General features: G+C 41.3%; 1 protein-coding gene across 1 annotated transcript in view; it reads right to left on the minus strand.

Annotated features, from left to right (window-relative positions):
• The window catches only part of CNTN6 (contactin 6), a 320,129-nt gene that overhangs the window by 40,313 nt on the left and 253,454 nt on the right, over positions 1–26,362 (minus strand). The gene's annotated exons all lie outside the window — the stretch shown is intronic.

The raw sequence follows: 26,362 nt of genomic DNA on the forward strand, positions 1-26,362 counted from the left end.
TGAACAACTCATCAGGATGAGAAGTAGAAATACAGTGTTTGCATAGTACAACTAGCTTTTCTAGAATGCACATGAGAACTTTTCTGAATTCAATCCTTTGAGCCCCTAGAAAAACACATCTTGCAAGAAGATGGACAACAAGGCTTCTGTAAGAGGAAATCATGCCTCACTTATCTGCCAGGGAACAGTAACTGCACAAACAGAAGGGAAGCAGTGAGTATTATTGTACAGACAGAGAGAAAGCAGCATGACTTAGAGGAAAGAGTATGGATTGGGAGTCAGAGGACCTGGGTTCTAATTAAGGCTCCACCATTTTTCAGCTGTGTGAATTTGGGCAAGTCACTTTTCTCTATTCCTCAGTTACCTAATCTGTAAAACTGGGATTCCTATGTGGGCCATGAACTGCGTCCAACCTTATATCCACCCAGCATTTAGTACAGTGCCTGCCACATAGTGTTTAAAAAGTACCATTAAAAATAATAATGATAATGAATTTAGATCGTCCATAGGTCTATAACAAAGAGTCTAACCAAAGGCCTTAAAAAAAATCTAAGTAAGTATCGGATTGGAAAGAATGTGTGGTCATGGGTAGAAAACTGGCTAAAAGAGAGGAAACAAGGAATAGGCACATATATTGGGGGACCTTGGGGATTAGTGCTAGAACTGGTTTAAACATCACAGATATTCTGGAAGAGAGAGTGTATAATGAAATCTCCAAGCTTGCTTAGGACACAAAGCTTCTCTAGGTTGTCAAACTGTAGGGAAGGAGGCGATATACTTTCTGCAGGAAGACCTCGTAAACTTGAGAGAACTTTGGGACCAAAAAGTGGCAGATGAAGTTCAGTGTGTACATGTACAAAGCCATTCTTCTAGGGAAAATAATCCACCTTGTCCCTACTTGATGATTCATTCATCTAGAGGGGGTGGGGCTAGTTTTACATGGCTTGACAGGGTAGAAGTTATGTAAGTAATTTCTGAAGTACATAAAGCAGCAAAATATCCTGGTCTGATGGGTAATAATGATAATAATTATAATAATAATAATGAAGTTATTTATTAAGTGCTTACTATGTGCAAAGCACTGTTCTAAGAGCTGGGGAGGTTACAAGGTGATCAGGTTGTCCCACGGGGGGCTCACAATCTTAATCCCCATTTTACAGATGAGGTAACTGAGGCCCAGAGAAGTTAAGTGACTTGCCCAAAGTCAAACAGCTGACAATTGGCAGAGTGGGATTCGAACCCATGAACTCTGACTCCAAAGCCTGTGCTCTTTCCACTGAGCCATGCTGTTTTCTCATCAGGGTAACTCCCTGCATTTATGAAGGATAGCTTTGCTAATCTTCTTCAACAAAAAATACAAATGGTTTTACAAAAAATGCCAGTGGAAAGTCAGTAAGGAAGCATAGCAAGATACTGTATGGAATTGAAAACGCACTCACCTTTGAAATAGCGCACCAGTAAAGATTTTTATGATTGGAGAAAAGAGAACATACTGCTTCAAAACATTCTGAATGTAGTCATTCCAGTCCTACTTTTTAGAGTACCATATAGAAAATAAAGAAAGCTTTTATATTTTTCTTCTCATTGTTTTTACAAAAAATCCATTTCCTGAATGCAGCATTTTGATGGTTCTAGTAACCGCTGATGACTACAGCAGATCCATTTTACTTTTTGAACCTTGGCTGGCATGAAAAATAAATTATATTGAAAGAGCTGTCACAGTCATTTAAAAACATTTAACTAGATATAATTGGGACTGTTTCCTCTTTGCCAATTACTGAGAACATCATTATCAATCAGTGGTATTTATTGAGTGCTTACTGTGTGTAGAGCACTGTACTAAGTGCTTGGAAGAGTACGATATAACAGAGATGGTAGGCACGTTACCTTCCCACTAGGAGCTTACATTCTAGAGGGGGAGACAGACATTAATATAAAAAATTATGGATATGTACAAAAGTTCTGTGGGGCTGAGGGTGAGGTGGGGTGGATACCAAGTGCCCACAGGGTACATAGATCCAAGAGAACACATTATTTTACAAACTTTTCCAAAGCCTAGGGATCGTCAATCAGCTGTGCAGTTTGCTTCACATGACCACTAAGAAAGATGATTTTTAGAAATTCTGTACATTTCCTGTGTTGAAAATGCTCTTGAAGCTTCACCCGTATATTTGTGATTAAAATAATAATGTTGCTCATCAAATTCCTTCCCACTGATCTTTTCAGAGTAGCCGGGTTAGCAAAAATGGTCTAAACACTGAATAAATCAGTCATATTTGTTGAGTACTTATCTGTGCAGAGCACATACTAAATTCTTGGGAGAGTACAATAGAACAGAGTTGGTAGACACGTTCCGCCCACAAAAAGCTGCCCACAGTCTAGAGGGGGATACAGACATTGTCATAAATAAATACATGCAAGTGCTGAGGGAAGGTGAATAAAGGGTACCAATCCAAGTTCAAGGGTGACACAGAAGGGAGTGGGAGAAGGGCTTAGTTGGGAAAGGCTTCCTGGAGGAGATGTGGTTTTAATAAGGTTTTGAAGGAGGCGAGAGTGATTCTGTCGGATATGAAGAGGGAAGGCATTCCAGGTCAGAGGCAGAACAAGAACAAAGGGTTGGCAGCAAGATAGAAGAGACTGAGGAACAGTGAATAGGTTGGTACTGGAGGAGCAAAATGTGTGATCTGGGTTTTTGTAGGAAATCAGGGAGGTATGGTAGGAGGAGGCAAGGTGACTGAATGGACTGAAGCCAGGGGCAAGGATGTAGAGGTGGATAGGCAACCCCCTTGAGGAGTGGGGAGACATGGACTGAACAGTTTTGTAAAAAAGTGGTCTGGCTGGCAGAGTGAAGGATGTATTGAAGTGAGGAGAGACAGAAGGCAGGGAGGTCAGCAAGGAGACTGATGCAGCAATTAAGGCTGGATAGGATAAGTGCTTGGATTAACATGGTAGCATTTTGGATGGAGAGGAAAAGGTGAATTTTAGCAATGTTGTTAAGGTTGAACCAGCAGGATTTGGTGACAAACTGAATATGTGGGTTGAATGAGAGAGACGAATTGAGGATAATGCCAAGGTTATGGGTTTTTGACCCAGGGAGGATGGTGCTGTAGTGTGGCTTAGTGGAAAGAGGCCGGGCTTTGGAGTCAGAGGTCATGGGTTCAAATCCTGGCTCTGCCAATTGTCAGCTGTGTGACTTTGGGCAAGTCACTTAACTTTTCTGGGCCTCAGTTACCTCATCTGTAAAATGGGGATTAAGACTGTGAGCCCCCCGTGGGACAACCTGATCACCTTGTAATCTCCCCAGTGCTTAGAAGAGTGCTTTGCACATAGTAAGCGCTTAATAAATGCCATCATCATTATTAGTACCGTGATGGAAAAGTCAGGGGGAGGGCAGGGTTTGGGTGGAAAGATGAGGAGTTCCGTTAACAAGCTTGTAATGACATCACTACTTTCAATAAAAGTCATATGGTTGGCTCAATATAATGTGCAGCATAGTATAGCACATTACTGAGTTGGATCCACAGATTTTCCATAAGAACAATAATAATAATAATAATAACAATAAAAACAAAATAATACTTTTATTGTTTGTTAAGTGTTTACTACACTCCAAGCACTGTACTAGGTGCTGAGGTAGATACGAGATAATTAAATAGGACACAGTCCCTGTCCTACATGTGGCTCAAAGGCTAGGGAGGAGGAAGAACAGGCATTTAATCCCCATTTTCCAGGTGAGGAAATTGAGGCACCAAGCAGTAAAGTGACTTACCCAAGGTCATCCAGCAGAAAAGTGGTGAAGTTAGCATTTAACTGCAGGTCATCTGACTCTCAGGCATGTTCTTGCTCTAGGCCATGCCTATTTGCCCTAAAGGCTTTGGGCACTACCCATGTCATGGTGGGCTTTGAAGAACACTGCAGTTTCCAAAGCTCCTCCTCTAGACTGTAAACTGCTTATGGGCAGGGAATATATCTACCAACTCTGTTTTATTGTACTCTCCCAAGCAATTAGGACAATGCTCTGGACACAATAAGCACTCAATAAATACGATTAACTGATATATTCAGTAGAAAGAACACTATGTCAACACTCTGCAGGTCTTCTGGACTGTGACTAAAGAGAAGCACCTTGTGGTTAGGGATCATATCTACCACCTATTTTGAGAAAATTGACAGTATCAGATGTGATCACCCTAAAATCTCCCCTGCTCCTCTCCAGCCCCCCTTCCTACTGTCCCCCTTCCTACTGTCCCTTCTTCAATTCTCTCATCTTCCCCAGCAGTATCTCAAGAGACCAGCCTTCTCTCAAAATCCACCCCTTCCACCTGCTCATCCAACTCCATCCCTTCACACCTTATCAAAACACTTGCCCCCTCCTTTCTTCCATCACTGACCACCATCTTCAACTGTTCACTCTTCCAGGGATTTCTTCCCTACTGCTTTCACACATACACATGGCTCCCCATCCTAAAAAAAAAACCCCTCCCTTGACCCCAAGGCTCCCTTCAGTTATTACCCCATCTCTCTCCTACCATTCCTCACCAAATTCCTTGAGCAAGTTGTCTACAACCCTGGATCAAGTTCCCCTTCTCCAATTCTCTCCTTGACCCTCTCCAATCTGACGTCCATCCCCTTCGCTGCACAGAAACCACCCTCTCAAAGGACACCAATGATCTCCTTCTTACCAAATCAAACGGCCTCTACTCCATCCTAGTCCTCCTCAACCTCTCAGCTGCCTTTGAAACTATCGACCACCCCCTTCTCCTGGAAACATTATCACTAACACTGTCCTCTCCTAGTTTTCCTCCTACCTCTCTGGCCACTCATTCTCAGTTTCTTTTGCAGGCTCCTCCTCTGCCTCCCATCCCCTAACTGTGGGAGTCCCTCAAGATTCAGTTCTGGCTCCCCTACTTATTTCCATTTATGTCCACTCCCTTGGAAAACTCATTCACTCACATGGCTTCAACTATCACCTCTGTGCTGATGACACCCAAATCTATATCTTCAGCCTTGATCTCTGTCCCTTTCTGCACTCTCACATTTCCTCCTGCCTTTAGGATGTCCTCCCACCACCTCAAACTTAATATAGCTGAAACTGAACTTCTTATCTTTCCACCCAAACCCTGTCCTCCTGCTCACTTTCCCACCACTGTTGCTGGCTCCAAAATCGTTCCTGTCTCACAAGCTCATAACCGTGGTATTATTCTTGACTCCACTCTCTCGTTCCACCGACATATTCAAGCCATCACTAAATTCTGTCAGTTCTACTTTCACAACAACGCCAAAATCCACCCCTTCTTCTCCAACCAAACTGCTACCACATTAATGCAAGCACCTATCCTGCCTTGATTATTGTACCAGCCTCCTTGCTGAGCTCCCTGCCTCCTGTCTCCTCCCACTCCACTCCATATTCCATTCTGCTGCCCCATTCATTTTCCTTCAAATACTTTCAGACCATGTATTCCACTCCTCAAGAAACTCTAGTGGTTGCCCATCTACCTCCACATCAAGCAAAAACTCCTCAACATTGGCTTTAAAGCACTTAATCGCCTTTCCCCCTCCTCCCTCACCTTTCTGCTCTCCTACTACAGCCCAGCCTGCACACTTCATTCCTCTGGTGCTAACCTTCTCACTGTACCTCGATCTCATCTATCTCACCATTGACCTCTTGCCCACATCCTACCTCTGGCCAGGAATGCTGTCCCTCATATCAGACAGATAATTACTCTGCCCGACTTCAAAGCCTTATTGAAGGCACATCTCCCTCCAGGAAGCCTTCCCTGACTGAGCCCTCCTCTCCTCTTGTCCCACTCCCTTCTCCACGGCTCATACTTGCTCCTTTATTCATCCTCCCTCCCTTCCCCACAGCACATATGTATATATCTGTAATTTATTTATTTATCTATTTATTTATTTATTTATTTATTTATTTATTTATTTATTTATCTATTTATTTATTTATTTGCTTATTTATTTATTTATTTATTTATTTTAATGTCTCCCCCTCTAGAATGTGAGTTTGTTGTGGGCAGGAAATGTGTCTGATGTTATATTGTACTCTCCCAAGTGCTTAGTATAGTGCGTTGCACACAGTTAGCACTCAGTAAATATGATTGATGATAAATATAATAATGTCCCGTGACACTCAAGCTTAACATGCCCAAAACAGAACTGTATCTATCTAGCTGCTGACCTCTCACCCACACCCTGTCTCTAACCTGGAATAACCTCCCTCGTCATATCCAACAGATAATTACTCTCCCCATCTTCAAAGCCTTGTTGAAGGCAATCTCCTCCAAGAGGCCTTCCATGACTAAGCCTTCATTACTTCTTCTCCCACTCCCTTTGGTATCACCCTGATTTGCTCCCTTTATCCCCCCTGCCTCAGCCCCACAGCACTTATGCATATATCTGTAATTATATAAATGTCTGCCTCCCCCACTAGGCTGTGAGCTTACTGTGGGCAGGGAACATTTCTACCAACTCTGTTATACTGTACTCTCCCAAGCACTTAGTACAGTGCTCTGCACAGAGTAAGCGCTCAAAAAAATATGACATTGATTGGTTGAACTCCACTGGTATTATACCATCCCTTAGTACAGTGCTCTGCACACAGTAAGTGCTCAATAAATACCATAGATCGGCTGATTGATTGATTCTCAAAGCCTGTATCAAGGAATGTGGAGCAGGATGAGATCCATATGTGAAAAATAGTGGAAAACCAAGACTGAAGAGATACAAGCTCATATAGACAAACAACAAGCTAAGGATTTCTACACATCCCTGAAGGGTATATAGAGATCTATGTACCACCACCACTACAACACTGAACAGTAGAGACCGCTCCTTGAACATCACTAAGAGGGGATTTTGAAGTGATAGTGACATTTTAATGATCTCCTTTAAGCTCATTTTCCATTACTCATAATGCCTTTATAAGAAGGTTGTTTGTTGTTTTTTTTGCCAGCATGTGAAAATGTGGCTCTCTGACACTTGATGAAGACACTACTTGAGTTCTTGAGTTAAAGCCATGAAGAATGGCAAACCTCCCAGATCTGATGGTATGCCAGCTGAGATCTATAAACTGGGTGGGAATACACTGCTTATCTTCCTGTGTCTGTTTTTTCTCAACACATGGAACACAAAGCAAATGCCATAGGATTTTATAGATCCCCAAATTATCACCATCTTTAATAAGAAACAAAAGAGAGCATTACAGAAACCATCATGGGGATCTCGCTACACTTCTTTACTGTCCAGATTTCAGTTTGCTGACTCTGACAGAGGTTACTCACTATGTGGCTCTAGAATTGCAATTTGACTTTAGACCATGGCAAGGCACAAAATATATGATTCCTTACATTTAGCAGTTACAGAAGAACAACATTACAGTCCTCACATAGTATTCAAAGACCTTACAAAACATCCAAGTCCATTAGTAAACAATACTGGGCTTGTTCAGCTGATAAAAATATTTTGCTGTCCTAAGAAGTTAATCAGGGATCCTAAGATTATTCCACAATGGTAGACTAGTTTTGTCTATCAGGGGACCTGTCTAATATTATCACCAATCAAGAAAATAGGATGGTAGAGTAGGTCTTACCTTTTTCAACTTATTCTATTCAATAATACTTAAGGCGGATGATTCGTTCAGCCTGTTCAATTTAGTTTCCCTGTGATAGAAGCATACTCCAATAAAGACTTTCAAATTCCTTATTGCATGAATCACTCACACAGGAGTTCCTAACCTTTATTGACTTTGCTTTGGAAAAACACACCCAAAAAGTGATGCAGGTGACTATTAAGTGCTTCTCAGAATCAGCAAAGCATTATAGATTGACAAGACAGAGTCACCTGCCTGCTACATCACCTTGGGCAAGTCACTTTCAATCATATTTATTGAGTGCTTACTGTGTGCAGAGCACTATACTAAGCGCTTGGGAAGTACAAGTTGGCAACATATAGAGATGGTCTCTACCCAACAGTGGGCTCACAGTCTAGAAGGGGGAGACAGAGAACAAAACAAAACATATTAACAAAATAAAATAATTACAATAAATACGTACAAATAAAATAGAGTAATAAATACATACAAACATATACACATATACAGGTGCTGTGGGGAGGGGAAGGAGGTAAGGCAGGGGGTATGGGGAGGGGGAGGAGGGGGAGAGGAAGGAGGGGGCTCAGTCCAGGAAGGCCTCCTGGAGGAGGTGAGCTCTCAGTAGGGCCTTGAAGGGAGGAAGAGAGCTAGCTTGGCAGATGTGCGGAGGGAGGGCATTCCAGGCCAGAGGGATGACGTGGGCCGGGGGTCGATGGCGGGACAGGCGAGAAAGAGGCACGGTGAGGAGATTAGCGGCAGAGGAGCGGAGGGTGCGGGGTGGGCTGTAGAAGGAGAGAAGGGAGGTGAGGTAGGAGGGGGCGAGGTGATGGAGAGCCTTGAAGCCGAGGGTGAGGAGTTTCTGCCTGATGCGTAGGTTGATTGGTAGCCACTGGAGATTTTTGAGGAGGGAAGTAACACGCCCAGAGCATTTCTGGACAAAGACAATCCAGGCAGTGGCATGAAGTATGGATTGAAGTGGGGAGAAAGAGGACGATGGGAGATCAGAGAGGAGGCTGATACAGTAATCCAGACAGGATAGGATGAGAGCTTGAATGAGCAGGGTAGCAGTTTGGATGGAGAGGAAAGGGCAGATCTTGGCAATGTTGCAGAGGTGAGACTGGCAGGTTTTGTTGGTGACAGCTTGGATGTGAGGGGTGAATGAGAGAGCGGAGTTGAGGATGACACCAAGGTTGCGGGCTTGTGAGATGGGAAGGATGGCAGTGCTGTCAACAGTGATGGGAAAGTCAGGGAGAGGGCAGGGTTTGGGAGGGAAGACAAGGATTTCAGTCTTGGGCATGTTGAGTTTTAGGTGGCGGGCAGACATCCAGATGGCGATGTCCTGAAGACAGGAGGAGATGTGAGCCTGGAGGGAGGGAGAGAGAGCAGGGGCAGAGATGTACATTTGGGTGTCATCAGCGTAGAGATGATAGTTGAAGCCGTGGAAGCGAATGAGGTCACCAAGGGAGTGAGGGTAGATCGAGAACAGAAGGGGACCAAGAACTGAACCTTGTGGAACCCCTACAGTAAGGGGATGGGAGGGGGAGGAGGAGCCTGCAAAAGAGACTGAGAATGAACGGCCAGAGAGTTGAGGAGAACCAGGAGAAGATGGAGTCTGTGAAGCCAAGGTTGGATAGCATGTTGTGGAGAAGGGGGTGGTCCACATTGTCAAAGGCAGCTGAGAGGTCGAGGAGGATTAGGATAGAGTATGAGCCATTGGATTTGGCAAGCAGGAGGTCATCGGTGACCTATGAGAGGGCAGTTTCCATGGAATGTAGGGGATGGAAGCCAGATTGGAGGGGGTTGAGGAGAGAGCTGGCATTGAGGAATTCGAGGCAGCGTGTGTAGATGACTCGTTCAAGGAGTTTGGAAAGGAATGGTAGGAGGGAGATAGGGTAATAACTAGAAGGTGAGGTGGGGTCAAGAGAGGGTTTTTTAGGATGGGAGAGACATGGGCATGTTTGAAGGCAGAGGGGACGGAAACAGTGGAGAGTGAGCGGTTGAAGATGGAAGTTAAGGAGGGGAGAAGGGACGGAACGAGAGATTTCATAAGCAGCACTTAGCTGCTCTATGCCTCAGTTTTCTCATCAGCAAAAGGGGGATTAAATACCTTTCCTCCCTCCCCTTTGGACTGTGAGTCCCATGTGGGACAAAGACCTGATTATCTTCTATCCGCTCCAGTGTTTAGTAGAGTGCTTGGCACATAGTAGCAAATACCACTATTAATGTTATTGTTATCATTCTTATGCTGTCCCAGACTGCACTATGAAAGCCCTCGACACAGCCAGGTCTCTCCATCAGGGACAGAGAGCAGAATTCTGTCACCGAATTCTGCTGCAAGGAAGCATTTTGCCTTGAAAACGGAATCAAGAGAGCTAATGTGTCTTGAAGGTAGAAGCTATGCAACACCAAACTCGCATGGAGATCTAGACCAAATTGAAGGTCCATAAAACAATAGCTGTTCCCGCCCTTATTCCTGGCTCTGAGACCTGAGCACACCACCAACCCCAAATACAGTGCTACTAAATTGTCACTCAGATCGAGGGACAAACCTGGAGTGGAACTTTGAACAGTCGGGGGTTTAGAGGGGTTGTGTCTTCCAGAAGTGGAGCTTTCATGTGTCTTGATTTCCTCAGGACATAGATGGTAGAGTGTGGAATCCCCTGCTCCCATGCCCAGTGGGAAAGCAAAACAAAATAAAAAATTCCCATCTTATCTGTTGCTCAACAATGGCACAAAAGCTCTCAGAAAGCCACAGAATCTGGCAAGGGGACCATTCCCCCTACCACGTTGGCCTTCAGCCTGATTTCACACTTTGAAAGCATAATGAAACAAAGTCTCAAGGCATGGATAGGGATGGGAGACTCAGCGGAAGACAGAGCAACCTGGAATGTGGCATTTAAAATTGGGATGATTTTCTTGAAGCAGAGACATCAGGAAGGTCAAGACACCAAGAGGGAGATGTGAAAATAGTGCCAAGCCCATTGGATAAATGCAGTGGTACAGCAAGGGGCAATCTTTACAGAGATGTATTAGGAATTGTCAATCACTCGCTGCATAATCAGCCAAACTCACACACAGACTAATACAAATTTACCCTCAGTGGTATAATTTTCTAACCCCAAAGTCAGCTATTTGTAGTGATTATTACTGTCAACAGCTGTAGTTTAGTGGGAATGAGGAGGAGCATTAATTTCTTCTCCAGGCACTAAGGGTGCAAATATGAACTCAGTGATGATAAAATCCAAATTGATCCCAAATCAAAAATGAAAGTCAAATGGACTCTTCTATTTTTATGGGTGGAAACACTGGCCTTTAACCTCTGATGTTTACTGCCTGAACATATCATGAAAATGCACTAATCTTCCCCTTTTTCTAATCGATAGTGTTTATAGAGCGCTTTATCTGTGCACAGCATGGTACTAAGGACAAAAAAAATAGTATTTTCAAAAGTATTACTTTCATTTTTCTGATTTCGTACTGAGTTTGGGGTTAATAGAATACTACCATGTAAAAGGACTGAAGGATGATGAATTTATAAGAAATTATTACAGAAAGAAACAAGGTCAAAATTAAAAAGGATGAGCAATATAAAAAGAGATTCAAATGAGCTCACCACAAACTCAAATGACTTTGAAATTTAATAATCCGTTTAGGAAAACGCAGACTTGAAGCAAATATTAATCTTAAAGAGAGGCAAAGTTTAGTTAAAAATGTTAAAATAAAGAAATTGGCATTATGAAACATTTTTCTTTGCCAAGGGAATTGATTATTTATTCAGATTTGAGCTTATGCAGAGTAAAGCTCATAGTCAGCACCTGTTGCCATAGTCTATCACCAATCTGATATAATTTCATCTTAATGAAGAAATCATTTACCATAGATATTCTTAAATTTTCCTGCATTCATCTCTATCCCGTTTTCTTTTTGTATATGTGCAATTTTTGAATTAATTTAAAATAAATGTAAGCACAGCAAAGGGGTGGGTGAAGAAAGAGGTATTAGGGTCACATGAACCACTAGATTTTACTTTATAGTTCAGGATGAGACTGAGAAAACCTGCCAGGGTTTCATATTCAATAATCAAATATTTTCCTGACAAATAATAAATACCAACATAAAACCTTGCACTAGGACCTACAAAAAGCAGCATGGCTCAATGGAAAGAGCTCAGTCTTTGGAGTCAGAGGTCATGGGTTCAAATCCGGGCTCTGCCAATTGTCAGCTGTGTGACTTTGGGCAAGTCACTTCACTTCTCTGTGCCTCAGTTACCTCATCTGTAAAATGGGGATTAAGACTGTGAGCCCCCCGTGGGACAACCTGATCACTTCGTATCCTCCCCAGCGCTTAGAACAGTGCTTTGCACATAGTAAGTGCTTAATAAATGCTATTATTATTATTAGTAGTAGTATTAAACACAAGTGAATCAGCCAAAGTTATGAGATGACTGCAGTTGTTCATCAACAATTAGAAATCAATCATATTTATTGAGCACTTACTGTGTGCAGAACACTATGCTCAGTCCTTAGGAGAGTACAATATAACAGAGTTGGTAGATATGTTCCTTGCACACAAGGAACTTACATTTGAGAGGAGGAGTTTAAATGCTGACATTTTGAATTTATGGACTCTCCTATTTTGGATAGTTAGCCCATAACGATCTCAATATCTAAAACTACTCACTGCTGCCTTTGCAATTCTACCTCAAAGTCTCTTCACCCAAGCGTAGGAGTGATTTTTTTTTTGATGGAATATGTAAATTGCTCACTATGTGCCAGGCACTGTATTAAGTGCTGGTGTAGATACAAGATAATCAAGTTGGACACAGTCCATGTCCCACCTGGGACTCACAGTCTTAATCCCCATTTTATGTGTTAACGGAAGCACAGAGAAGTTAAGTGACTTGCCCAAAGTCACACAGCAGACAAGTGGCAAAGCAAGGATTATAGGAGATGCTGTGTGATGTTGAGGCTGTGCAACTTCTAGAAAGGTAAAGCCTTTCGGTCATGAAAAAAAGAGTGAACAAAATCAGAGAATTTCCCCTATTAAATCTATGGCTCCTTTAAACACACCTACACCTGAGAAGCAAGATGGCTCAGTGGAAACAGCATGGGCTTGGGAGTCAGAGGTCATGAGTTCAAGTCCTGGCTCTGCTGCTTGTCAGCTGTGTGACTTTGGGCAAGTCACTTAACTTCTCTGTGCCTCAGTTACCTCATCTGTAAAATGGGGATTAAGAAAGTGAGCCCCACATGGGACAAACTGATCACCTTATATCCTCCCCAGCGCTTAGAGCAGTGCTTTGCACATAGGAAGTGCTTAACAAATGCCATCATTATCATTACCTACACATTTATCTACACACAATCTCCCATAGCCCTTACACTCATGTCATACATCCTCTCATTTACATCACCTCTTCACATTCTTCTTTCTATCTGTTAATTATTTAAATGCCTGTCTAACTAGACTGTAGACTCCTTGAGGGCAGGGATTATTTCTCCTAACTCTATTGTACTTGCCCAAGTGCTTAGTACAGTGTGCTGAACATGATAGATCCTCAATAAATAGTATTGATTATTTGATGAATACTCCCTTTTTGTCATGGTCAGTTCCATTACTCATGCTATAGTCTTATGTCCCATGTAAGAAAATGGGCAAATTCTTTCAAAGCTAAGATAGCCCTCCCCACCAGTAATCAAATAATACATTTTCCAAGAAGTAGGTACAGGTAATACACTCCAGGTATCACCACCCCATGATATAACCAACCCAGGGTTACAGCCAGTGCTGTTTGATTGATACCTTACCCCAGGATACAACGATATAAACTTATTGTAATACAACCATCCACGGCATACAATTTGTATTGTCTAATGCCATAACTCATGTATGTGCTTGACTGACCCTAATGTACTGCACATGAATAAATTTCTCCCTACCCCCTCCCCATGTGGGGTTAGATCATTCATTCATTCAATCGTATTTATTGAGCGCTTACTGTGTGCAGAGCACTGTACTAAGCGCTTGGGAAGTACAAGTTGGCAACATATAGAGACAGTCCCTACCCAACAGCGGGCTCACAGTCTAGAAGATTAGATTAGATTTGAAGGAAGTTCTGTCAAGAGTTTATGTCAGATTTTCAAAGCACTGAAGAGACACTTTCCCTTCAGCCAACAAGAAAATAATTTGTTGAACTGCACAATATTCCCCAGATTTTCTACTTCCTTGCCATCCAAATGGTCGCCAGGCATTCCACATGTACTAGCTTGACTACAGTACAGGGTTGCTCACTGGTGCTTCTGTCTCCAGCCTCTCCCCTCTTCAGTTAGTCTTCCCTTCGCTGCTCAGAGGAAGAGCTGGTGAAAGACACTTGAGAAGGAGTGGCCAGAGAGATAGGAAGATAACCATGGGGGGCCAGTGTCAATGAAACAAAGGTTCAGTAAGCACTCAATAAATACGATTGAATAAAGAAATAATGTTTCCAGGAGGAGGTGGTGATCTACAGTGTTGAAGGCAGCTGAGCACTCAAGTAAATTAAGATGGAGTAGAGGCTGTTGAATCTGGTGAGAAGGAGATCACTGGTAACTTTAGAGAGCACAGATTTCATGGGGTGGAGTGGGCAGAAGCCAGATTAGAGGAGATCGTGAAGAGGTCACCTTCTATTCTCCATCTACATCCACTCTCTGAGAACATAATCATTCTCATGTCTTCAACTTCCATCTTTATGTGGCTGATTCCCAAATCTATCACTCCAGCCCTGATTTCTCTCATCCTCTGCAGTCTCTCATTTTCTCCTGCCTCCAGGACATCTCCAGGACATCCATGACCAACACCTCAAACTTAACAAGCCCAAAAAGAACTCATCTTCCTAACCAAACTGCATCTTCTGCTGGCTTCCATCACTGTAGATGGCCCCACTCTTTTCACTCTCCTTCAACCCACATGTTCACCACATTCTGCTAGTTGCACCTAAAACAACATCTCTAAAATCCACCGGTTTCTCTCCACCGAAACTGCTACCACATTGATCCAAGCACTTATAATATCCCATTTTGATTACTGCATCAACCTTCCTTCTGACTTCCCTGCCTCCTGTCTCTCCCCATTCCAGTCTTTACTTCACTCTGCTGCCTGTACAAAGCTTTGCATGCAGTAAGCACTCAATAAATGCAATTGAATGAATGAATGGGTCATTTTTCTATAAAACCATTCAGTCTTTGTTTCCCCACTCCTCAAGAACCTCTAGTGGTTACCCATCCACCTGTACATCAAAGAGAATCTCCTTACCATCAACTTTAAGACACTCTATCAGCTCTCCCCCACCAACCTTACTTCATTAATCTCTTACCACAATCCAGCCTGCACACTCTACTCTTCTAATCCAACCTACTCACTCTACCTCTATCTCATTGGTCTCACCACCAACCCCCTGCCCACATTCTCCCTCTGGCCTGGAACTCCCTGCCCCTTCTTATCCAAAAAAACCCACCAGTCTTCCCACTTCAAAGCTCTACTAAAATCATATGTCCTCCAAGAGGTCTTCCCTAATTAATCCCTCATTACTGCCCTCACCTCTGTGTCACCAATAGTCAATTGTATTTATTGAATGCTTTCTGTGAACAGAGCACTGTACTAAGTGCTTAGAAGAGTACAACATAACAATGAATAGACACATTTTTTTTCCTGCAATGAGCTGAAAGTCTTAGAGGGGGAGACAGGCATTAATGTAAATAAACTAAATAATAATAATGGCATTCGTTAAGTGCTTACTATGTGCAAAGCACTGTTCTAAGCGCTGGGGAGATAAAAGGTGATCAGGTTGTCTCATGTGGGGCTCACAGTCTTAATCTCCATTTTACAGATGAGGTAACAGGCTCAGAGAAGTTAAGTGACTTGCCCAAAGTCACACAGCTGACAAGTGGTGGAGTCAGGATTAGAACCCATGACCTCTGGCTCCCAAGCCTGTATGCTTTCCACTGAGCCATGCTGCTTCTCTAGCTAACTAAAGATATGCACATAAGTGCTGTGGGGCTGGGAGGGGGAATGTATACAGGGAGCAAGGGTGATGCAGAAGGAAGTGGGAGACAGGAAAGGAGGGCTTAATCAGGGAAGGCCTCTTGGAGGAGATGTGCCTTCAATAAGGCTTGGAAGGTGGGGAGGGTAATTGTCTGTCGGGTATGAGGAGGGAGGGCATTGGAGACCAGAAGCGGGTCATGGGTGAGAGGTTGGTGACTTGATAGAGAAGATAGAGGTACAGTGAGATGGTTAGCATTAGAGGAGCGAAAAGTGAGGGCTGGGTTGCAGTAGGAGAGTAAGCGAGGTCAAGTGGGAAGGGGCAATACTTACTGGCCCTGTAGACTGTAAGCGTCTTGTGGGCAAGGATCATGATTACCAACTCTATCATTCTGTACTCTCCCAAGCACTTCATATAGTGCTTTGTACAGAATAAACTTTCAATAAATACAACTGTTTGCTTTATCTTTCTAAAATGACTTGCTACATATGTCTCCTGACTCCTTAAAAATCTCCAATGGTCATCCATTCATCTGTGCATCAAAACGAAACTTCTGACCATTGGCTTTAAGGCACTTAATCAGATCCCTCCCTTGTACCTTTTCACTCTTTTCTCTTAGAACAGCCCAGCTTGCACTTTCTGTTCTTCCCAAGCAACCTTTTAATTGTGCCTCATTCTTAACTATCGACCTCCAACCCCCTGGTTCCTCCTCCTGCCCTTTATTCATTCAATCAGATTTATTGAGCACTTACTCTGTGCAGAGAATTGTACTAAACGGTTAGCACTGTACTTCCTCCTGCCTGTAGCTCCTCCCCTCTTCTAATCCACCAGACCTCTGGTCTCCCCACCTTTAAAGTCCTCCTAAAATCCTACCTCTTCCAGCTACTTTTTTCTTCCTAAATCAGATCCTCCCTACTATCATCTCAGCACTTTTGCACACTGTAAGGAATTTTGAACTTTGCAGTTTGTCCATATCAATTTACAAACTGTACTATTTGAGCACCTATTCATCCTATTTGTAAATTACTTTATGCCATTTCCCTAGTTAGAATGTAAAACTCTCACTGGCAGGTATGTCTTCTACCTCTCCCAAGGACTTAGTACAGTGCCCTATACACAGTTGGTGCTTAATAATTACTATTGATTGATTGAACAGTGGAGGCAACTTAATTCAGATAGGGGTAATACAGGCATCGGTGAGTTGCATTTCCTTCAGAGAAAAAGTTCTTCAATCAATGGTATTTATTGAGTGCTTCTTTATGCAGAGCATTGCACTAAGCACTTGGGAGAATACAATTTTCAGTGATGAGTTCATCAAATTTTAGCAACCCAAATGCATCATTGAAAGATGCCAAAAGAGATGAAGAAAATGTATGGCTTCGTCACCACCAATTATAATTCTTGCATCAATTTTCAAATATATTTGAAGAAGGCCCTAATGGAAATAGGATTTCAAAGATGCACAGAGGTGTTCAGAAGGAATTAACCTGCTGTTCAATCTAAATTAAACACATTTTTCACTAAAGTTGAAAAACTACTCCCACAGTCAGCAGAACAAGGTTCAACCTCCTGCTAAGACTCATAATCATAATACAATTCCTGATTAATTTAAAATTGTGATGTATTCTTTGCATTACTTTCATAAATATTAAGTTATAGTTTACTGACATTTATCGCAGTAGGTAGCATGTAAAGGATTTTCAGATTATTTGTCCAGTGGTCCTAATAATAATAATGATGGCATTTATTAAGCACTTACTATGTGCAAAGCACTGTTCTAAGCACTGGGGAGATTACAAGGTGATTAGGTTGTCTCAGGGGGCTCACAGTCTTAATCCCCATTTTACAGATGAGGTAACTGAGGCACAGAGAAGTGAAGTGACTTGCCCAAAGTCACAGAGCTGACAATTGGTGGAGCTGGGATTTGAACCCATGACCTCTGACTCCAAAGCCTGGGCTCTTTCCACTGAGTCATGCCGGTCCTACCATGTAATTCTATGGGAAAATGTACTCCTCAATAGTGTCATATTTTCCAGGTTGTATCATTGAGAATACCAGAATTTACAATTGATTCATGTGTTGCAATTTATATTTTGATATATTCAGATACCAATAGCATCTGCTCTTTCTAATTGTCAGGTGTCCCATCATTTCCTCATGGCCAAAGTATATATAATTCAGACCCAAAAAATTCTTTCACCTGAAATATCCACATATTTAAGTCAAAGTATATATTTTGTCCTGAACTATCCATATAATTTACAAGCTATGCCTAATCACATAGCAGGGAAGTTATTCCTTTGTAACAGCTAACAGAATTCCTCCAAGACCTGTGTTTAGCTACCCTGGTTTGTTTTTTCTTTAATGTATTTTTATATGTATAATAGTGGTACTTAATAAGCATATAATAATAATGATGACAGCATTTGTTAAGTGCTATGTGCTAAGCACTGTTCTAAGCACTGGGGTAGATACAAGGTAATCAGGTTGTTCCACTTGGGGCTCACAGACTCAATCCTCATTTTACAGATGAGATAACTGAGGCATAGAGAAGTTAAGTGACTTGCCCAAAGTCACGCAGCTGATAAGTGGCAGGGCCAGGATTATCCTCTGAATATAGTAGATGCTAAATTACTGTGCTCATTCTAGAATACAAACAAGATGATCAAATAGGAGACAATTTGCTTGTAAATATAGTTATATCTGTTTCTTCCATTAGAGCATAAGCTTCTTGTGGACAGGGAACATGAATTGTGTGACTTGTATTTTCCCAAGTAACCAGCACTGCAATAATAATGATGATATTTGTTAAGTGCTTACTATGTGCGGAGCACTGTTCTAAGCACTGGGGGGGATACAAGATGATCAAGTTGTCCCACGTGGGGCTTACAGTCTTAATCCCCATTTTACAGATGAGGTAACTGAGGCTCAGAGAAGTTAAGTGACTTGCCCAGGGTCACACAGCAGACATGAGGCAGAGCTGGGATTATAACCCATGACCTCTGACTCCCAAGCCTGGGTTCTTTCCACTAAGCCACGCTGCTTCTCTGAGCTCTTCATCTCCCTGCTGAACCCTCACCCACATCCTGGCCCAGAACTCCTTCCCCCTTTATATCTGACAGACAATCACTCTTTGCACCTCAAAAGCCTTATTAAAAGCACATCTCCTCCAAGAGGCCTTCCCCGACTAAGCCCTCTTCTCCCATACTCCCTCATCCTTCTGCATCACCTTTGCTCTTGGATCTGTAGCCTTTAAGTACTTGATATTCACTCCATTCTCAGTCCCATAGTAATAATAATAATAATTTTGGTATTTATTAAGCACTTACTATGTGCCAAGCACTGTTCTAAGCGCTGGGGTAGGTACAAGGTAATCAGGTTGTTCCACATGGGGCTCACAGTCTTAATCCCCATTTTCCAGATGAGGTAACTAAGGCACAGAGAAGTTAAGTGACTTGCCCAAAGTCACACAGCTGATAAGTGGTGGAGCCGACATTAGAACCCATGACCTCTGACTTTCAAGCCTGGGCTCTTTCCATTGAGCCATGCTGCTTCTCACTTACGTACATAACCATAATTTATTCATTTATTTAATGTCTGTCTCCCCCTCTAGACTGTAAGCTCCTTGTGGGTGGAGAACTTGTCTCCCAACTCTGTTGTATTGTACTCTCTCCCAAGAGGTCAGTACAGTGCTCTGAACACAATAGGTGCTCAATAAATACCATTCATTGAATGCTTGATTGACACTACTATAAAAATTTGTAAGATTCAGAACTCTCCTGCTTCTGTTTTGGGTTGCTTTTTAATTTTCTATAAAAGCATCACTACCTAACTATACAATGGTGAATGGTGAGCTTTGTGCCTTGTAGCCCCATTTAAAAACTGCCCCTTCAGTGTTAACTAGACACCCACACTGTGGGGAAGCTGAACCTGCAATTCTCAGTGAGGGTAAACTGTCATTAATATTCATTTAATACTCATATCTATGCAGTCGTTTATGAGGGGAAGACTATAGAACAGATGCCTGAGGCATTCACTCAGACTAGTCTAACAGTGGAAGGAAAAACAAAAGCTTATCTTAGTGTCAGCCTAATCACTTCCTTTAAATATCATGCTGAAATTGCATTCCTCTCCACATCGTTTCCCTCAGATTTTTCTCTTCCCTACACTAATATATTTCTATATATATGCCTATATATATGCCTATATATATATATATATATATATGTAGATATGAATGTATAAATCATTTTTGTGGAAAATACATTTTCTTCTCATGTTAGAAAAAAATGACATTTCAGATGAGATTCATGTTAGGAGGTGACTTTCCCCCTGGAGTCTCATCTAATACTTCCCAAGTGCTTAGTACAGTGCTCTGCATACAGTAAGTGCTCAATAAATATGATTGAATGAATGAATGAATCTAATGTCATCACCAAACAAGGTGTGATGGTTATTGAATAAGCCTAGCCATTTTCCTAAAATATTATTTATGGTTTTGTTTTACAAAATTCTGTTTACGCTGCTACGACAAATCCTTTTATATGCCTTTTAAAGTCTCTTGATTTCCAATTATCTATTCATCTTGGTTACTAAAAGTATACGTGTATTAATGCGTGTCCCCATTCCAAAAGAGAAAAATAGATAAGATGTTTTGTATGCTTGAAGTATAATAAAGACTTCTCTCACAAAGAATAAACAACTAAATGAGCAGCAATAAACCTAATTTGCACATTAGATATGCTTTTCCAAGTTCCGACATTTCAGTTGAAAATAATACTGAAGCAATGAGGCCTATAATTGAACATCCAAAACTTCTCCAGGGGGAAACAAAAACAAATGTTGCCCGCAAAACAGATTATTTTTTTACCACATGCTGTTACTGTGCTTTTCAATAATCTCCAAAAGCCAAAACCAATACTTTTTTATTTTTTTTTTACAAGAATGTCATATACCTAATATGCATGTGGTAAATAAAGTCTAAGTAATATATTGGACTTTAGAGGTTACAGCTGCTTGCAACTTGTTTTCATCCATTTCTGTATCTGTTGTTCTGTAACATGTTCACAATTATGTTTTGTGTTATTGTGTGTAATATCAGTACTAATGGCACTTTATTATCTGAATAAAAAAAAAAATGCTCCCTTGCCCCAACATGAGAAGCAGATATGTCAAGTCTACAGCGTAGATAACTTCAGTATGTATTACATATCAAATAAGCCAGACCTCATAAAAAAAGTATGCTGGGAAACAGCCAATTCTTGTAATGCTCATGTTTTTATATATTCTCTAATAGCAATTTTTCTTGCATGATTGAGGTTGATAAGCCCATTGACAGAGGAAAAAAAAATACCTCCTTTCCTCAAATTCATTGATTGATTTGTACCAGCCTGGTAAAGCCACTCTATGCAAATTTTTAAGGCACAATTTACTTGGGACACTAAACTCATAATCTTATGGACATTATAAAATTGGTACAAGCATGGAGTGTTTATGCCATGTCCATGTATATTTCTGGACAACAGGTATCATGTAGGGAAACTAAAGTCATGCAATGGATGGATCCATCAATTTAGTAGTGGTAGTAGTAGTAGTACCAGTGTCATTATTATTGTTTGTGGTTGCTGTTAAGCACTATGTGCCATGCACTATATTAAGCACTGGAACAGATACAAGATAATCAAGTCCCACATGGAGCTCACAATCTAGGAAAGAGAACAGATACTGAATCCCCATTTTACAAATGAAGGACCTGAAGCACAGAGGAGGTCATACAGCAGACAAGTAACAGGGTCAGGATTAGAACCCAGGTCCTCTGACTCTGAGGCCTGGGCTCTTTCCATAAGGCCATACTAATTCTCATGGTAGTTACTGAGTGCTTACTATAGGGAGAATATAGACTAAGCAGATACATTCCCTGCCCACAAGGAGCTTGTAGTTTAAATGGGGAGACTGGCATTAAAATAATTTACAGCTATATACATATCTGCTATGGGGTTTATGAAGGAGTGAATATTAAGTGCTTAAAGGTACAAATCCAAGTGCACAGGTGATGCAAAAGGGAGAGGGAGTAGGGGAAATGACAACATAGTGAGGACAACTTCAAAGAGGAGGTATGATTTTAATTAGGATCAAAAAATATCCTTTCATACATAGTTGAAGATTTACTATATAGAAGCCTAAGAAAGGGCTCAGACAACATCCTAAAGAAGATGTTTAAAGTCAAAGTAAAGAAGTTAGAGGTAGAAAATCCACTATAGCACTGTCACTAATATATTTAATTAAAGGATCAGGACTTTTAAGAGGTTTTCTGCTTCACCACAAAAAGCTCGTTTCATTATATATATATATATATATATATATATATGTTTGTACATATTTATTACTCTATTTATTTATTTATTTTACTTGTACATATCTATTCTATTTATTTTATTTTGTTAGTATGTTTGGTTTTGTTCTCTGTCTCCCCCTTTTAGACTGTGAGCCCACTGTTGGGTAGGGACTGTCTCTATATGTTGCCAACTTGTACTTCCCAAGTGCTTAGTACAGTGCTCTGCACACAGTAAGTGCTCAATAAATACGATTGATTGATTGATTGATTTAGAATACATTCTCTGATGCAGGTTGAAACCTGCAATTTGTAACCTGAAATTAAAAACTCACTTTTAAAGTCATTACTTTTATGTACACTCATTTGGCACTCTATCTTCTGAAACTCTGTCATGATTACTGGACTTGTAAAAAATCACTGGAATTCCTTAGAATTGTATTTGAAAGGAGCAGAAAAACTGTCTATAACTGAAGAAATTAGATATTACAGGACAATGATAATCGGTAAGAATGAAAAACAAAGCTTTACTTTTCAAAAGCAACTAAAAGCAGAAAATATTTTGTAGACAACCTGAATATTCTCAGATGGTAAAACAACAAAGTGGATATGAATACAATTACAGAGATGAACTATGCTATATGACAAATCAGGGCAGCGAAACACACATAATCTAGCATAATGAGTATGCTGGAGGTCATCCCAATTGTGGTCCCTCAAATTATGAATCTTCACTAAATTCAGCCTCCTGAAACAGTGGAATAATTCAGTAGAGATTAACTGAAATCTCTTTAATGGCCACCTTATGACCCCATATGTGTTAAAGTAGTAATTTCAGTGAAGGCTTCCAGAGAAAAGAGGAAGGAGGAGAAGAGAATCACATATTCAGTCTGTCAACAAATCATGTCAGTTCAACTCAACATATCCAAGATTGAGCTCCTTATCTTTCCTCCCAAACCCTGTCCTCTCCCTGACTTCCCCATTACTGTGGATGGCACAACCATCCTTCCCATCTCACAAGTCCGCAACCCTGGTGTCATCCTTGATTCCGCTCTCTCTTCACCCCACACATCCAGTCCGTCACCAAAACCTGCCAGTCTCCCCTTTACACATCGCCAAGATCTGCCCTTTCCTCTCCATCCATACCGCTACCTTGCTGGTTCAATCTCTCATCCTATCCTGACTGTATTACTGCATCAGCCTCCTTTCTAACCTCCCATCCTCCTGTCTCTCCCTGCTTCAGTCTATACTTCACTCTGCTGCCTGGATTATCTTTCTACAGAAACATCCTGGGCATGTCGCTCCATTCCTCAAAAATCTCCAGTGGTTGCCTATCAACCTTCGCATGAAGCAAAAACTCCTCACTATTGGCTTCAAAGCTCTCCATTACCTTGTCCCCTCCTGCCTCACCTCCCTTCTCTCCTTTAGCACAGTCTACGCACTCTGCCCTTCTGCCGCTAACCTCCTCACTGTGCCTCGTTCTTGCCTGTCCCGCCATCAACCCCTGGCCCACGTCCTACCTCTTGCCTGGAATGCCCTCCCTCCTCACATCTGCCAAACTAGCTCTCTTCCCCTCTTCAAAGCCCTCCTGAGAGCTCACCTCCTCCAGGAGGCCTTCCCAGACTGAGCCCCCCCTTTTTCTTCTGCTCCTCCTCCCCTCCCCATTGTCCCTACTCCCTCCCACTGCTCTACCCCTTCCCCCCCCCACAGCACTTGTGTATATTTGTACATATTTATTATTCTATTTTATTAATGATGTGTATATATCTATAATTCTATTTATCTATTTTGATGCTATTGATGCCTGTCTACTTGTTTTGTTTTGTTGTCTGTCTCCCCCTTCTAGACTGTGAGCCCACTGTTGGGTAGGGATTGTCTCTGTTGCTGATTTGTACTTTCCAAGTGCTTAGTACAGTGCTCTGCACACAGTAAGCACTCAATAATAATAATAATAATAATAATAACATTTATTAAGTGCTTACTATGTGCAAAGCACTGTTCTAAGCGCTGGGGGTTACAAGGTGATCAGGTTGTCCCATGGGGGGGGGCTCACAGTCTTAATCCCCATTTTACAGATGAGGGAACTGAGGCCCAGGGAAGTTAAGTGACTTGTCCAAAGTCACATAGCTGACAGTTGGTGAAGCCGGGATTTGAACCCATGACCTCTGACTCCAAAGCCCGGGCTCTTTCCATTGAGCCACGCTGCTTCTCTATATGATTGAATGAATGAACCTTCACAGTATCATTAAAATCCACCCTTTCCTCTCAATCTATACTGCTACCATGTCAAGTCAAACACTTTCTATCCCACCTTGACTACTGCATCAGCCTCTCTGCTGATCTCCCTACCTCTTGTTTTTCTCCACTTCAGTCCATACCTCACTCTTTACCCACTCTACTGCCTTTCCAGCACTTCCTATGCCACACAAGTATTCACAACTTCCCATAGCACTTTTGTACATATCTTACATACCCTATTACTTAAGCACTAACTTGTGCACATATTCTTTGCCTTCTTCCTCCTCTATGTAATTTATTTTAATGTCCATTTCCCCATTTAGATTGTAAGACCTATCATGGAAGACATCATGTCTACTAACTTGACTGTGCTTTTCCAAGCACTCAGCTTAATGTACTACATACTGTATTTACTTAGTAAACACTTTTGATTGATTAATTGATTCACTGGGTATTTTCATTGATGTTAACCTAGCTTCTTCGTTGTAGACTGATATCTGCTTTTATTTTTAGAGGAAAAAATGTTATTGAAATGCCTTAATTTATAGCTGATGCACACGTGTTTCACTTTGGATAAATATATTAATCAATCAATCCTATTTATTGAGCACTTAGTGTGCAGATCACTGTACTAAGAGCTTGGGAGAGTACAGTAATAACAGTTGGTAGGCACGTTGTGATATTAGTAATATTAAACTCATTGTATTTTAGGGGCTCAGGTGCTGAACTAAGCTGTGTTGCAGTTTGGGGTGAAGGACTGAAGAGAATTTATTCTTGTTCATTTAACATGGACATATCTAAATCCAGCTACAGCACATGCCAATCAGCAAGACTGCATTTTAGACTCACTTGAAGCCTCAACTGGCTATTTTTTAAACCAGGATATGCCAATTTCCTATTTCTATGTAAAACTGCAAATGTGTCAGTTTACATTTGTTATTATTATTAATAATAATAATAATAATGGCATTTATTAAACACTTACTATGTGCAAGGCACTGTTCTAAGTACTGGGGAGGTTACAAGATGATCAGGTTGTCCCGTGGGGGGCTCACAGTCTTCATCCCCATTTTACAGATGAGGTAACTGAGGCCCAGAGAAGTGAAGTGATTTGCCCAAATTCACACAGCTGACAAGTAGTGGAGCCGGGATTTGAACCCATGACCTCTGACTCCAAAGCCCGTGCTCTTTCCACTGAGCCACGCTGCTTCCAATTTACCAATCTTTCTGTTTTTCCTCTCTTGTTGGTAGTTCTACCATTTTCCAGAACTTTAAAAAAGAAATAACTTTCCAATTTCACAAAAATAATTGTGATAATGATTATGGATAGTGGTAGAACATTCTTCACCTTTTCCCCATGTTATGAAATGCAGATATGGCTTGTTTAGATAGCACTAAAGCCCTCTATGTCTTTAAAACCACTTAGTGTGACAATTCAATCTGGGGTAACTACTCTATTTCCAAATATGACACAATGAATCTATTTCTGACACATTTCTTATGTTACAGCTGCCTCGATCTCTTCAGACAAAACTTGTCATCATGGTATAATTTGATAGAGAGAAACCTGTGCCAATCTCTCCCAGTGATAGAGTTGGGTGTGGAGTTTTGGGAGATTTGTTGTTGTTGTCTGAGAGGGCTGAAAGGACAGAGCTTAACTTGATTCTTGAATAAATTTTTTAAAATCTCTAGCTACAAGAAAGCTCTGACTGACCAATTTAAATGTTTCTACTTAATTAGCAACTTAGATTATTTCATCTAGAGAGTCATTTTTTCCATCAGGAAAAGTGGTGAATTGATGCAAGTGACACGGATTCAAGTGGATGTGTTCGTTTGATGTGTTAAGATTCAATAAAGTAAAACAGACACTTCAGTTCCTAATTCTGTCCTTCGGGAATGTGCGTGTACTTCAATAATCGGGCTAGGGATTATTTTGAAGACCTCATGAATAGGGAATTCTTTATTACTATTTTAAATTTTGTGGGTTCTATAGTTTTACAGAGGTATGGCTATAATATGGAGCTTATTGGTTGCACTATTATTTAAGCTTAAGTTTTAGTCCCTGTCTCCTTTGAAGAGGGGTCTGTTCTGAACATTGAATTCTAAATGCTCAATACTGCACTGGTTCGACTACTTCCATGATCTAATAATATTTGTAATTGTAAATAGGAAGAATGCTTCA

Source organism: Tachyglossus aculeatus, chromosome X1 (genome assembly GCF_015852505.1).
Source record: "Tachyglossus aculeatus isolate mTacAcu1 chromosome X1, mTacAcu1.pri, whole genome shotgun sequence".
Taxonomy (NCBI): domain Eukaryota; kingdom Metazoa; phylum Chordata; class Mammalia; order Monotremata; family Tachyglossidae; genus Tachyglossus; species Tachyglossus aculeatus.